The following is a 16,443-nucleotide window of genomic DNA, read 5'->3' as shown; positions in this document are numbered from 1 at the left end:
CTTGTTTTCAGTTGGATACTATCCTTTATTACTTTACTAAGCCACGGCTGGCTGTCTTTTCTTTTACTCCCCTTTTTCCTCAGTGGAATATATTTATCTTGAAAGATGTGAAATAGCTCCTTGAATGTAGACCACTGCTCTTGTACCGTCTTACACTTTAATCTGTTTTCCCAGTCCACTTTAGTCAATTCTACTCTCATACCTTCATAGTCCCTTTATTTAAGCTTAGCACGCTGGTTTGAGTTCCAACTCCCTCACCCTAAAACTGAATTTGGAATTCAACCATATTATGGTCACTCAGTCCAAGGGGATCCTTTACTAGGACATTTTTTATTAATCCTGTCTCATTACACAGGACTAGATCTAAGATTGCCTGCCCCCTGGTTGGTTTAGTTACATACTGCTCAAGGAACCCGTCCCTAATACACTCTATGAACTCTTCCTCAATGCTGCCATGCCCAATTTGATTAGTCCAGTCAATATGAAAGTTAAAATCCCCCATGATTATAGCTGTTCCCTTATTACAAGCCCCAACTATTTCCTGATTTATACTCCGACCAACAGAGTTGCAACTGTTAGGAGGCCTATAGACTACGCCCACTGGTGACTTTTTCTTCTTCTTATTCCTTATCTCCACCCAAACTGTTTCACTATCCTGATCCTTTGACCCAATATCATTTCTGACTATTGCAGTGATTCCATCCTTGATTAACATAGCAACCCCACCTCCCTTTCCTTCCTGTCTGTCCTTCCTAATTGTCAAATACCCTTGTATGTTTAGTTCCCAGTCATGATTATCTTGCAGCCATGTTTCCGTAATGGCCACCAGATCATACCCATGTGTAGTTATTTGCACCGTCAACTCGTCAATTTTGTTACAAATGCTGCATGCATTCAGATAAAGAACTTTCAAATATGTTTTCTGACAATTTATTCCTGCTTTTACCCCTTTTACTACTTTATCTTTTTCATTATACATTCTGCCCCTTCCTGACACGCTCTGGTTTTTAATTCCCCCACTGCTACCTTGCTCTATTGCCTTCTCCACTGTCATTTTTATTTTTCGCTCTCTTAAAACCTCCCCCCCACTAATTAGTTTAAAGCCCTCTCTACAGCCCTAGTTATTCGATTCGCCAGGATTCTAGTCCCAGCACTGGCCAAGTGAAGTCCGTCCCAACGGAACAGCTCTCTCCTGTCCCAGTACTGATGCCAGTGTCCCAGGAAGCAAAACCCATTTCTCCCACACCAGTCTTTGAGCCACGCATTTAACTCTCTAACTTTATTTACCCTAGCCAAATTTGCACGTGGCTCAGGTAGTAATCCAGAGATTATTACCCTTGTGGTTCTGCTTTTTAATTTGGCCCCTAGCTGCTCAAACTCCCTCAGCAGAACCTCCTTCCTTGTCCTATCTATGTCATTGGTACCAACATGGACCACGACAACTGGATCCTCCCCCTCCCACTCCAAGTTTCTCTCCAGCCCAGAGGAGATGTCCTTAACCCTGGCACCGGGCAGGCAACACAGCCTTCGGGACTCTCGCTCTCGGCTGCAAAGAACTCTATCTATCCCCCTAACGATACTATCCCCCTACCACTACAACATTTCTTTTAACTCCCCCCACTTGAATGGCCCCCCGCTCCATGGTGCTGTTGCCAGGTTGCTCATCCTCCCCGCAGTCCCTGTTCCCATCCTCACAGGGAGTAAGAGCCTCGAACCTGTTGGACAAGTGCAAGGGCTGCGGCTCCTCCAACGCTACCTCCTGGATCCCCGTACCTGCCTCACTTCTAGTCCCTGGCCACGGACTACATCTGAATTAATTAATCTAATTGGTGTGACTACCTCCTGATACAGAGTCCAGGTAACTCTCCCCCTCCCTGATGTGTCTCAGTGTTTGAAGCTCGGACTCCAGCTCTTCAACACGGAGCCGGAATTCCTCGAGCAGCCAACACTTACTGCAAATGTGATCACCGTGAGCATCAATGGTGTCCACCAGCTCCCACATATTGCAGCAGCAATACATCACCTGATCTCCCATTCTATGTAATTAATTACATTTATTAATATTATTTTTAAATACCCTCTGCTCTGATTCTAGATGATGAATATCGCACCTTAGAAACTATAAACCAGAGTTTAAGCTTAAAAAAAAAAGAGAAATACTTACCAACCAATCACTTACCAGCTTTCTGGTGACGTCACACTTGGATTAATTTTTACCTCTCTCCTTCCCTCCGAGTTCCGAGTTCGGAGACTGGTAAACCTTACCTGGTCTCTGGGTCCTTTTATAGCCCCGCTCTGCCGCTCGAGATTCCCGCCGACGCTGTGAGGCCTTACCTGGGTCTCTGGGGCCTTTTATAGCCCCGCTCTGCCGCTCGAGATTCCCGCCGACGCTGTGAGGCCTTACCTGGTCTCTGGGGCCTTTTATAGCCCCGCTCTGCCGCTCGAGTTTCCTGCCGATGCTGTGAGGCCTTACCTGGTCTCTGGGGCCTTTTATAGCCCCGCTCTGCCGCTCGAGTTTCCCGCCGACGGTGTGAGGCCTTACCTGGTCTCTGGGGCCTTTTATAGCCCCGCTCTGCCGCTCGAGATTCCCGCCGACGCTGTGAGGCCTCACCTGGTCTCTGGGGCCTTTTATAGCCCCGCTCTGCCGCTCGAGATTCCCACCGACGCTGTGAGGCCTTACCTGGTCTCTGGGGCCTTTTACAGCCCCGCTCTGCCGCTCGAGATTCCCGCCGACGCTGTGAGGCCTTACCTGGGTCTCTGGGGCCTTTTATAGCCCCGCTCTGCCGCTCGAGATTCCCGCCGACGCTGTGAGGCCTCACCTGGTCTCTGGGGCCTTTTATAGCCCCGCTCTGCCGCTCGAGATTCCCGCCGACGCTGTGAGGCTTTACCTGGTCTCTGGGGCCTTTTATAGCCCCGCTCTGCCGCTCGAGTTTCCCGCCGACGCTGTGATATACACTGGTCCTGGAGATGGACTGGGGAGAAAGGTCAGAGAGAGTCCCATTGACTCAGATACACACTGGTCCTGGAGAAGGACTGGGGAGAAAGGTCAGAGAGAGTCCCATTGACTCAGATACACACTGGTCCTGGAGATGGACTGGGGAGAAAGGTCAGAGAGGGTCCCATTGACTCAGATAGTCAGAGTGTGAAAGGCTTAGAGGGTGCAGAATTCTTAAAGTGCATCCAGGAGAGCTTTTTGAGCCAGCATGTAGAAAGTCCTACAAGAGAGGGGGCGGTACTGGACCTAATTCTAGGGAATGTGGCCGTGCAAGTGGTAGAAGTGTTAGTAGGAGAGCACTTTGGTGACAGTGACCATAATTCAGTGAGATTTAAGGTAGCCATGGAAAAGGACAGAGATGGACCGGAAATAAAGGTTCTAAATTGGGGGAAGGCCGATTTTAATAGGATAAGGCAGGATCTGGCCAAAATGGACTGGGATCAGCTACTTGTAGGAAAATCCACATCGGAGCAATGGGAGTCTTTCAGAAGGGAATTTGAGATCGTACAATGGCAACATGTTCCCGTAAAGGTCAAGGGTGGGTCCAAAAACCCCAGGGAACCTTGGATGTCAAGGGATATACGAGAATGGATTAGGAAAATAAGGAGGGCTTTTGGCAGATACAAAAGGCTAAAGACAGAGGAAGCCCTAGAGGAGTATAAAAAGTGCAGGGGGATACTTAAAAAAGAAATTAGGAGAGCGAGGAGGGGCCATGAAATAACACTGGCGAGCAAAATCAAGGAAAATCCTAAGGTGTTTTATAAGTATATTAAGGGAAAGAGGATAACTAGGGAAAGAGTAGGGACCAAAGTGGCAATCTGTGTGTGGAGCCGGAAGATGTAGGTGGGGTTCTAAATGAATTTTTTGCATCTGTTTTCACTATGGAGAAGGACGATGTCAACATAGATATAGGGCAGGGGGACTGTGATATACTCGAACATATTAGCATCGAGAAGGAGGAGGTATTGGCGGTTCTAGCAGGCTTAAAAGTGGATAAATCCCCAGGCCCGGACGAGATGTATCCCAGGCTGCTGTGTGAGGCAAAAGAGGAGATTGCAGGGGCTCTAACACAAATTTTCAGAACCTCTCTGGCCACAGGGGATGTGCCAGAGGACTGGAGAACAGCTAATGTAGTACCATTATTCAAGAAGGGTAGTAGGGATAAACCAGGGAACTACAGGCCAGTGAGCCTAACATCAGTGGTAGGGAAATTATTGGAAAAAATTCTGAGGGACAAAATTAGTCTCCACTTGGAGAGGCAAGGATTAATCAGGGATAGTCAACATGGCTTTGTCAAGGGAAGTTCATGTCTGACTAATTTGATTGAATTTTTTGAGGGGGTGACTAGGTGTGTGGATGAGGGTAGTGCAGTGGATGTGGTATACATGGATTTCAGTAAGGCTTTCGATAAAGTCCCGCATAGGAGACTGGTCAAGAAGGTAAGAGCCCATGGGATCCAGGGTGCCTTGGCACATTGGATACAAAACTGGCTTAGTGGCAGAAGGCACAGGGTGATGGTCAAAGGTTGTTTTTGTGACTGGAAGCCTGTGTCCAGTGGGGTACCGCAGGGATCGGTGCTGGGTCCCTTGCTGTTTGTGGTCTACATTAATCATTTAGATGTGAATGTAAAAGGTATGATCAGTAAGTTCGCAGATGACACGAAAATTGGTGAGGTGGTAAATAGCGAGGAGGGTAGCCTCAGTCTGTAGGACGATATAGATGGGTTGGTCAGATGGACGGAACAGTGGCAAATGGAATTTAACTCTGAAAAGTGTGAGGTGATGCACTTTGGAGGGACTAACAAGGTAAGGGAATACACAATGAATGGTAAGACCCTAGGTAAGACGGAGGGTCAGAGGGTCAAGGATGTCACTGAACTGCTGCAGGGCATTCTGAAGGGGGAGGGTGAACAGGCAGAGGTCGTGGTTCACATTGGGACCAATGACATGGGTAGGAAGAGGGATGAGGTCCTGCAGCAAGAATTTAGGGAGCTAGGTAGCAGATTAAAGGGCAGGACCTCAAAGGTTGTAATCTCTGGATTACTCCCGGTGCCACGTGCTAGTGAGTATAGGAATAGGAGGATAGAGCAGATGAATGCGTGGCTAAAGAGTTGGTGTAGGAGGGAGGGCTTTAGTTTCCTGGATCACTGGCTCTGCTTCTGGGGAAGGTGGGACTTGTACAAGTCGGACGGGTTACACCTGAACCAGAGAGTGACAAATATCCTTGCGGGGAGGTTTGCTAGCACTGTTGTGGGGGGTTTAAACTAACCTGGCAGGGGGATGGGATACAGAGTGGAGCTACAATAAGGGGTGATGTACAGCCAAATATAGAGGAAAAAACAAGTCAGCTTGGAAGGAAGGGCAAATATGTAACGGCACAAGGGAGTAGGGCAAGGCTGGATGGCATTTATTTAATGCAAGGAGTCTTGTGAATAAGGTGGATGAACTGAAGGTGTTGATGAACACATGGGAGTATGATATTGTTGCTATCACGGAGACATGGTTGAGGGAGGGGCAAGACTGGCAGCTCAATATTCCGGGGTATAGAATCTTCAGGCGAGACAGAGGGGGAGGTAAAAGAGGAGGGAGTGTCGCAATATTAATTAAGGAGTCAATTACTGCTATAAGGAAGGATGATATATTAGCAGGTTCCTCTAATGAGGCCATATGGGTGGAACTTAAAAACAAAAAGGGGGCAAGCACTTTGCTGGGAGTGTACTATAGGCCCCCAAACAGTCAGGGGGAGATAGAGGAACAGATATGTAGGCAAATCTCAAAGAAATGTGCAAATAATAGGGTAATAATAGTGGGGGATTTCAACTTCCCCAATATTAACTGGGATAGTCAGAGTGTGAAAGGCTTAGAGGGTGCAGAATTCTTGAAGTGCATCCAGGAGAGCTTTTTGAGCCAGCATGTAGAAAGTCCTACAAGAGAGGGGGCGGTACTGGACCTAATTCTATGGAATGTGGCCAGCCAAGTGGAAGAAGTGTTAGTAGGTGAGCACTTTGGTGACAGTGACCATAATTCGGTGAGATTTAAGGTAGTCATGGAAAAGGACAGAGATGGACTGGAAATAAAGGTTCTAAATTGGGGGAAGGCCGATTTTAATAGGATAAGGCAGGATCTGGCCAATGTGGACTGGGATCAGCTACTTGTAGGAAAATCCGCATCGGAGCAATGGCAGTCTTTCAGAAGGGAAATTGAGATCGTACAATGGCAACATGTTCCTGTAAAGGTCAAGGGTGGGTCCAAAAACCCCAGGGAACCTTGGATGTCAAGGGATATACGAGAATGGATTAGGAAAAAAAGGAGGGCTTTTGGCAGATACAAAGGACTAAAGACAGAGGAAGCCCTAGAGGAGTATAAAAAGTGCAGGGGGATACTTAAAAAAGAAATTAGGAGAGCGAGGAGGGGCCATGAAATAACACTAGCGAGCAAAATCAAGGAAAATCCTAAGGTGTTTTATAAGTATATTAAGGATAAGAGGATAACTAGGGAAAGAGTAGGGCCCATTCGGGACCAAAGTGACGATCTGTGTGTGGAGCCGGAAGATGTAGGTGGGGTTCTAAATGAATTTTTTGCATCTGTTTTCACTATGGAGATGGACAATGTAAACATAGATATAGGGCAGGGGGACTGTGATATACTCGAACATATTAGCATCGAGAGGGAGGAGGTATTGGCGGTTCTAGCAGGCTTAAAAGTGGATAAATCCCCAGGCCCGGACGAGATGTATCCCAGGCTGCTGTGTGAGGCGAAAGAGGAGATTGCAGGGACTCTAACACAAATTTTCAGAACCTCTCTGGCCACAGGGGATGTGCCGGAGGACTGGAGAACAGCTAATGTCGTACCATTATTCAAGAAGGGTAGTAGGGATAAACCAGTGAACTGCAGGCCAGTGAGCCTAACATCAGTGGTAGGGAAATTATTGGAAAAAATTCTGAGGGACAAAATTAGTCTCCACTTGGAGCGGCAAGAATTAATCAGGGATAGTCAGCATGGCTTTGTCAACGGAAGATCATGTCTGACTAATTTGATTGAATTTTTTGAGGGGGTGACTAGGTGTGTGGATGAGGGTAGTGCAGTGGATGTGGCTTAGTGGCAGAAGGCAGAGGGTGATGGTGGAAGGTTGTTTTTGTGACTGGAAGCCTGTGTCCAGTGGGGTACCGCAGGGATCGGTGCTGGGTCCCTTGCTGTTTGTGGTCTACATTAATGATTTGGATGTGAGGGAGCCGATGTCCTCGGGGTAATATTTTCTAGGGCGGTTCGGGAGGATTTAAACTAATTTGGCAGGGGGATGGGAACCTAGGTAGTGGAAAAGAGGGAAGTCATATGAAGTTAGAAATAGATGGTAGAAAGGTGAGAAGCAATAAGCAAAGGAGAGAAACACAAAGGGCCAAACTAATTTATAATGAGAGTGTGAAAAAAGCAAGCCTGAAGGCTTTGTATCTTAATGCTAGAAGCATTAGGAACAAGGTGGATGAATTAGTTGTGGAAATAGAGGTAAACAAGTATGATTTGATTGGGATTACAGAAACGTGGCTGCAGGGTGGGCAAGGCTGGGAACTTAACATCCAGGGATATACAATATTTAGGAAGGATCGGCAAAAAGGTAGGGGAGGTGGGGTAGCATTGCTGGTAAAGGAGGGGATTAATGCAATGGAAAGGAAGGATATTAACTCGGATGAAACGGAATCTGTATGGGTAGAAATGAGAAATAGCAAGGGGAGGAAAACGTTAGTGGGTGTGATATATAGGCCTCCAAATAGTAATATGGAGGTGAGGGAAGGCATAAAAAGGGAAATTAGAGAAGCGTGCGATAAGAGCACAGCTGTCATCATGGATGACTTTAATTTACATATTGATTGGACTACCCAAATTAGTAAAAATTCTGAGGAGGAGGAATTCCTGGAATGTTTTCGGGACGGTTATCTGGACCAATATGTCGAGGAGCCGACTCGAGATCAGGCCATTTTAGACTGGGTATTGTGCAATGAGAAGGGACTTATCAGCAATCTTCTTGTACGAGGCCCCTTGGGTCAGAGCGATCATAATATGATCGAGCTCTCAGTCGAGATGGAGAGTGAGGAAATTGAATCAGAGACTAAGGTCCAGAACTTAAATAAAGGGAATTACGAGGGTATGAGACGGGAATTGGGTAAGATTGATTGGGTGGTGTTTCTGGGGGGATTGACAGTGGAGAGACAATGGCAAGCATTCAAAGATAGAATGGAAGAATTCCAGAACATGTTTATACCGGTTTGGCATAAAAATAAACCTAAAAAGGTGACTCAACCGTGGATAACGAGGGAAATTAGGGACAGTATAAAATCAAAAAAAAGGGCATATCAACTGGCAAAAAAAAGCACCAGACCGGAAGATTGGGGGCAGTACAGGATACAGCAAAAGAGGACAAAGGGATTAATCAGGAAGGGGAAAATAGAATACGAAAGTAAACTTGCAGCAAACATAAAGACAGACTGCAAAAGCTTTTATCGGTATATCAGGAGGAAAAGACTGGTAAAATCCCAAGTCGGTCCCTTGCAGTCCGATTCGGGAGAATATATAATGGAGAATAAGGAAATGGCAGACCAATTAAACTCATACTTTGGTTCTGTATTCACAAAGGAGGACACAAATAACCTCCCAGGAATATCGGCAAACATAGGGACTAATGAGAGGGAGGAGCTGACAGAAATTAGTATCTCTAGGGATATGGTGTTGGGTAAGTTGAGGGGACTGAAGGCCGACAAATCCCCGGGGCCTGATAAACTACATAACCACATAAAAGATTAGCATGGAAAATTGAGGCTCATGGGATAAAGGGGAAAGTTTTGGCGTGGATAGGGAACTGGCTGTCAGATAGAAAACAGAGAGTTGGAATAAACGGCTCATTTTCTGAATGGCAGGCAGTAACAAGTGGGGTACCACAGGGATCTGTCCTGGGCCCCCAGCTGTTCACAATTTACATTAATGACCTGGATCAGGGAGTCGGATGCAGCATTTCCAAATTTGCAGACGACACTAAACTAGGAGGGGGGGTGGGCTCAGAGGAAGAGACCAGGAAGCTCCAGAGCGATTTGGACAGACTGGGCGATTGGGCGGATAAATGGCAGATGCACTATAATGTGGACAAGTGCGAAGTTATCCACCTTGGGTGCAGGAACGGGAGGGCAAATTATTATTTAAATGGCAATAGATTGGGAGAGGGGGAAGTACAGAGAGACCTGGGTGTTCTTGTACACCAGTCACTGAAGGCGAGCATGCAGGTGCAACAGGCGGTCAAGAAGGCAAACGGTATGCTGGCCTTCATAGCAAAAGGGTTAGAATACAGGAACAGGGATACCTTGCTGCAGCTGTACAGGGCACTGGTGAGACCACACCTCGAGTACTGTGTACAGTTTTGGTCGCCTCATCTGAGGAAGGATGTTCTTGCCATGGAGGGGGTGCAGCGGCGATTCACCAGGCTGATACCAGGAATGGCGGGAATGACCTATGAGGAGAGACTATGTAGTTTAGGGATGTACACACTGGAGTTTAGAAGATTGAGAGGGGACCTCATAGAAGTGTATAAAATTCTGACAGGTCTAGACAGACTGGATGCAGAAGGAATGTTTCCCTTGGCGGGTGAGAACAGAACTAGAGGACATAATTTAAGGATAAGGGCTAAACCATTTAGGACAGAGATGAGGGGGAATTTCTTCACTCAGAGAGTGGTGAACCTGTGGAACTCATTGCCACAGAGGGCAGTGTACGCCAGCTCATTAAATATATTTAAGAGGGAATTAGATATATTTCTACGGGCAAAAGGGGTTAAGGGTTACGGAGAGAAGGCGGGGACGGGATACTGAATTAAAGGATCAGCCATGATCTCATCGAATGGCGGAGCAGGCACGAAGGGCCGAATGGCCTACTCCTGCTCCTATCTTCTATGTATCTATGTATGTATCTATGTACATCCTAGGGTACTTAAGGAGGTGGCCCTGGAGATAGCAGATGCTCTAAGGATCATCTTCCGGAACTCCATTGACTCGGGAACAGTACCCGTGGATTGGAGGGTAGCTAATGTTACCCCAATATTTAAAAAGGGGGGTAGAGAGAAAGCAGGGAATTATAGACCAGTAAGCCTTACATCGGTTGTGGGCAAAATGCTAGAGTCCATTATTAAGGATAAAATAGCGGAGCACTTGACAAATGGGGAAAGGATCGGACAGAGTCAACATGGATTTACAAAGGGTAAATCGTGTTTGACTAATCTGCTGGAATTTTTTGAGGAAGTAACTGGTAAAATAGATGGGGGAGAGCCAGTGGATGTGGTGTACCTTGACTTCCAGAAAGCCTTCGATAAGGTTCCACACAAAAGATTATCATGCAAAATTAAGGCTCATGGGATTGGGGGCAAAGTATTAACGTGGATAGAGAACTGGCTGGCGGATAGAAAACAGAGAGTTGGAATAAACGGCTCGTTTTCGGAGTGGCAGGCAGTGACCAGCGGGGTGCCGCAAGGATCTGTCCTGGGACCCCAGCTGTTCACAATATATATAAATGATCTGGATCAGGGAATTGGATGCAATATTTCCAAATTCGCTGACGACACTAAACTAGGAGGAGGGGTGGGCTCTGATGAGGATGTCAGGAGGCTACAGTGCGATTTGGACAGGTTGGGGGACTGGGCGGATACGTGGCAGATGCACTATAATGTGGATAAATGCGAGGTTATCCACTTTGGGGGTAAAAACAGGAGGGTGGATTATTATCTAAATGGCAATAGATTGGGAGATGGGGAAGTGCAGAGGGACCTGGGTGTTCTTGTGCACCAGTCACTGAAGGAGAGCATGCAGGTGCAACAGGCGATTAAGAAGGCAAATGGTATGTTGGCCTTCATATCAAGGGGGTTCGAGTATAGGAATAGGGATACCTTACTACAGCTGTACAAGGTGCTGGTGAGACCACATCTGGAGTATTGTGTACAGTTTTGGTCGCCCCATCTGCGGAAGGATGTTCTTGCCATGGAAAGAGTGCAGCGGCGATTCACCAGGCTGATACCTGGAATGGCGGGAATGACCTACGAGGAGAGATTGAATAGTTTGGGCTTGTACTCACTGGAGTTTAGAAGATTGAGAGGGGATCTCATCGAAACATATAAAATTATGGCAGGCCTGGACAGGCTGAATTCAGAGAGAATGTTTCCAATGGCAGGGGAGCACAGAACCAGGGGCCACAGTCTAAAAATAGCGGGCAAATCATTTAAAACAGAGATGAGGAAGAATTTCTTCACTCAAAGAGTGGTGAGCCTGTGGAATTCCCTGCCACAGAGGGCTGTGAAGGCTAATTCAATAAATATTTTCAAGAGAGAATTGGATATATTTCTGAAGGCTAAGGGGATTAAGGGTTACGGAGAAAAGGCGGGGACGGGGTACTGAACTGGTAAGATCAGCTATGATCTCAGACGAAGATCAGCCATGATCTCATTGAATGGCGGAGCAGGCTCGAAGGGCCGAATGGCCTACTCCTGTTCCTATCTCTATGTTTCTATGTATGATCAGTAAGTTCGCAGATGACACGAAAATTGGTGGGGTGGTAAATAGTGAAGAGGGTAGCCTCAGTCTGCAGGATGATATAGATGGGTTGGTCAGATGGGCGGAACAGTGGCAAATGGAATTTAACCCTGAAAAGTGTGAGGTGATGCACTTTGGAGGGACTAACAAGGCAAGGGAATACACAATGAATGGTAAGACCCTTGGTAAGGCGGAGGGTCAGAGGGACCTTGGTGTGCAAGTACACAGATCCCTGAAGGCAGCAGAACAGGTGGATAAGGTGGTTAAAAAGGCATATGGGATACTTGCCTTCATTAGCCGAGGCATAGAATATAAGAGCAGGGAGGTTATGGTGGAGCTGTATAAAACGCTGGTTAGGCCACAGCTGGAATACTGTGTGCAGTTCTGGTCGCCACACTATAGGAAGGATGTGATTGCTTTGGAGAGGGTGCAGAGGAGATTCACCAGGATGTTACCTGGGCTGGAGAGTGTCAGCTATGAAAAGAGACTGGACAGGCTGGGTTTGTTTTCCTTGGAGCAGAGAAGGCTGAGGGGGGACCTGATTGAGGTGTACAAAATTATGAGGGGCATAGATAGGGTAGATAGAAAGGAACTTTTCCCCTTGGTAGAGGGGTCAATAACAAGGGGGCATAGATTCAAGGTAAGGGGCAGGAGGTTTAGAGGGGATTTGAGGAAGAACTTTTTCACCCAGAGGGTGGTTGGAATCTGGAACTCACTGTCTGAAAGGGTGGTAGAGGCAGAAACCCTCGCAACATTCAAGAAGCATTTGGAAGAGCACTTGAAATGCCAGAGCATACAAGGCTACGGACCAAACGCTGGAAAATGGGATTAGGTTAGACAGGGCTTGATGGCCGGCACGGACGCGATGGGCCGAAGGGCCTCTTTCCGTGCTGTATAACTCTATGACTCTATGACTACAGTTCATTCTATGACACCCACAAGTCGTGTACTCAAACGGATCAAGCTTGGGGTTTGATGTGGTAGAAGGCGAACGAGATGAGAATGGAAATAATCTCGAGTAAGAAAAGGCCCAAAAATTAAACAGTCTGGAACAGAACATCAATTCGTCTTCTCTTATCATGGAGAAATCAAATATTTGACACATTGTGTGTTTGAAACAAAGCTTATTTATTCACTGAAATAACAACAGAAAATGCTGGAAATACTCAGCAGGCCAGGCAGGATCCGTGGAGAGAGAAACAGAGTTAACGTTTCAGGTCTGGGACCCTTCATCAGAACTGGAAAAAGCTGGAGATGTAACAGATATTACTAAGGTAAGAGGCAGGAAAGTTATCCTGGGTGGATCTGAAACATGAAGGGTGGAAGTTCAGTTGGAATCCACGTGGAATAAGTTGGAACCGGAGACAGGTGCTGAGGAAAGAGATGTGGCTGTGAAACCGAGTCTTGGAAAATGTTGCAAATGGGGATGGCAAAATCATACAGCATGAAAAATGGGAGTAAGGGTTAAAGTCTGAAATTGTTGAACTCAATGTTGAGTCCAGAAGGCTGTAAAGTGCCGAATCGAAAGATGAGGTGCTGTTCCTCAAGCTTTATTTATTCACTATTAAAACAGAATATTAATCTCCAGCGCAGATACAGGGGTTATTAAGATCAGCAGAAACAAACCATGACTACTAGAATGAACATGGTTCAGTCCTCAATCTGATCACAGTAAATCATGTTCCATTCACTAATCTGGTCTTTTACCCAGCATTCCCCGCGGTGGACCACATGCCGCACCCAGACTACAAGAGCCCAGCGCGCAGGCGCGGGAGGGGCCGGTATATTGAGCATGCGCAGTGCGTTACTGGAGATGGAGAGGAGCTGAAGCCGGGAGCGCGATGGTGCAGCGGGTAAAAATCGCGACGGAGGGGAGTAATGGACCGGTAGGTGGGTGGGGAGGCTTCATAAACAACTCGTGCAGGAGGCAAGCCCCGAATAATAAGCTGAAGATCCCGTGTTTGCAGTTGTGGGGATTTCTTCCCCTTACAGGCCCAGGTTAACGGCAGCCATCTTTGTAAAGGAGGGCGGAAAGTTTCAGTGCGACGTCACCCTACCTGAAACAAAGAGCCTTGTGTCCAATGCGGGGAATAAAGGTCCACAGCCTCCCCTGGCCCCGGGCCCTGAACAAGGGACTGGAGAGACTCGCTGCCCTGCGGATCAGACAATCAGCCGGGGCTAGTCCCGCCCCTCGGGCTCCCCGATTGGTTGAAGGACCCGCCGCCGGCTCGCTCCTCCAGCCCCGCCCACTGGGTGCCGCAAACCCCGCCCCTCGGGCTCCCCGATTGGTTGGAGGACCCGCCGCCGGCTAGCTCCTCCAGCCCCGCCCACTGGGTGCCGCTAGTCCCGCCCCTCGGGCTCCCCGATTGGTTGGAGGACCCGCCGCCGGCTCGCTCCTCCAGCCCCGCCCCGCTCGCTCCCTATTGGTCGGAAGCTGCCGTCAATCAGGCCGCGGGCCCGGGTCACGTGTCCCTGAGGAGATCACGTGCACCGTCCAACTGCCGCCGCTCGGTCTGGGTCCTCGCGGACTCTGAGGTTTTTCTATCTCTCTTTATTCTCTCCCGATCCACCCCGCGCGATTCTCCACCCAATCGGAGCGGAGAAAACTCACTTCGCGTCACCGATCGCGACTCTGGAACCGACACCAAGGCCTTTCCCCGGAATGGCCCCGCGCCGACTCCGTTCGGCAGGATCCGAGTGCGCAGGCGCAGCTCCGAGTGGGGGAGGGGGTTGGTGTCCTCTGGGCATGCGCGGTTGTTGCCCTTGGTGACCGGGAGGGGTCGCTGTGCCGGACCCTTAATGGCAAGAAACTGAAAGTACTGAAGTACAAAGAGATCTGGGGGTCCTGGTGCACGAAACTCAAAAGGTTAGTATGCAGGTGTAGCAAGTGATTAAGAAGGCCAATGGAATGTTGGCTTTCATTGCTAAGGGGATAGAATATAAAAATAGGGAGGTATTGCTTCAGTTGTACAAGGTATTGGTGAGACCGCACCTGGAATACTGCGTACAGTTTTGGTGTCCATACTTAAGAAAGGACATACTTGCTCTCGAGTCAGTACAAAGAAGGTTCACTCGGTTAATCCCGGGCATGAGGGGATGGACATATGAGGAGAGGTTGAGTAGATTGGGACTCTACTCATTGGAGTTCAGAAGAATGAGAGGCGATCTTATTGAAACATATAAGATTGTGAAGGGGTTGGATCGGGTGGATGCGGGGAGGATGTTCCCGATGATTGGTGAAACTAGAACTAGGGGACATAGTCTTAGAATAAGGGGCTGCTCTTTCAAAACTGAGATGAGGAGGAACTACTTCACTCAGAGGGTGGTAGGTCCATGGAATATGCTGCCCCAAAAAGCTGTAGAAGCAAATCATTACATAAATTTAAAACAGAAATAGACAGTTTCCTAGAAGTAAAGGGAATTAAGGGTTACGGGGAGCGGGCAGGAATTTGGACATGAGTCTAGGTTCGGATCGGTCATGGCCCTGTGGGTAGCGGAGCGGGCCCAGGGGCCATGTAGCCTGATCCTGCTCCTATTTCATGTGTCTAATTCTGTTAGATTCAGGAGATGGTTCTGTGATAGTAGATTGGCGGTTAGGATCAGATCAGCCATGATCTTATTGAATGGCGGAACAGGCTCGAGGGGCCGATTGGCCTACTCCTGCTCCTATTTCTTATGTCCTTAAACCGCCGCTCCCTGTGCGCACTCTCAGCTGTCAATCAACCAACCGCCAGAAGAGGTCGCTGGTGAGACCAGTGAAGAAAGAAAGACTTGGATTTCGATAGCGCCTTTCACCACCACCGGACGTCCCAAAGTGCTTTACAGCCAATGAAGTACTTTTGCAGTGTAGTCACTGTTGTAATGTAGGAAATGCGGCAGTCAATTAGCACACAGCAAGCTCCCACAAACAGCAATGTGATAATGACCAGATAATCTATCGTTTTTTTATGTTGATTGAGGGATAAACATTGGCTCGGACACTGGGGATAATTCCCCTGCTCTTTCCCACATTGCAACAGTGACTACTTCATTGTAGTACTTCATTGGCTGTAAAGCCCTTTAGGATATCTGGTGGCACTATATAAATGCAAGTCTTTCTTTCCTGAAATAGTGCCATGGGATCTTTTACATCCACCTGAGAGGGCAAACAGGGCCTCAATTTAACATCTCATCTGAAAGACGGCACCTCCGACAGTGCCGCACTCCCTCAGCGCTGCACTGGAGTGTCAGCCTGGATTTTTGTGCTCAAGTCTCTGGAGTGGGACTATGAACCCACAACTTTCTGACTCAGAGGCGCGAGTGCTGCCCACTGAGCCACTGGCTGACACTAAAGAGCAAGCAGTTCTGACGAATGGTCATCGACCTGAAACGTTAACTCTGTTTCTCTCTCCACAGATGCTGCCTGACCTGCTGAGTATTTCCAGAATTTTCTGTTTTTATTAAAGAAACGAGGGAGTGATTGCTGACGGGAAGAATGTTGGGTCGTCCTGCGCATGCGCACCTCCCTGGCGGCTGAGGCGAAACACAGACTCGCCCCCACCTGAGCCGCGCACCAGTACCAGATGTTGTGGCTCCGCATGCACGCCCGATGTTCCAACCGCGGGATTTTGTGTGCTGAGCATGCGTGTTGCGGACCGATCGGGATGGGCGATTGTGGAGCAGGAGGGAGAGCGCGGGGGCCATGAGCACATGCGCGGGACTCAGAGTCAACAGAGTGCTTTCTGGAGCGTGGGGGCTTGTGGGTATTACAGCCGCCATTACTGCTGATCCTTTCAACCAACCTGTGCAGCAGCTGGGGCCTGAAAATCAGCTTCACTGCCACTAGGTTCGGAAAGGGGAAAATTAAACAACAGTTTGCCTCTGATCCTTTTCTGATCTCAATTTACAGGGT

The 16,443-nt window shown here is 48.1% G+C and overlaps 1 protein-coding gene across 1 annotated transcript in view; it reads left to right on the top strand.

Moving 5' to 3' along the window:
* The window catches only part of LOC147096539 (uncharacterized), a 441,550-nt gene that overhangs the window by 7,256 nt on the left and 417,851 nt on the right, over positions 1-16,443 (top strand). The window lies entirely within an intron of this gene.

This window comes from Somniosus microcephalus, unplaced genomic scaffold, assembly GCF_052327205.1.
Source record: "Somniosus microcephalus isolate GS21.2 unplaced genomic scaffold, FLI_Smic_1.0 unresolved_chr1, whole genome shotgun sequence".
Taxonomy (NCBI): domain Eukaryota; kingdom Metazoa; phylum Chordata; class Chondrichthyes; order Squaliformes; family Somniosidae; genus Somniosus; species Somniosus microcephalus.
This window is presented reverse-complemented; position numbering and strand designations above follow the sequence as displayed.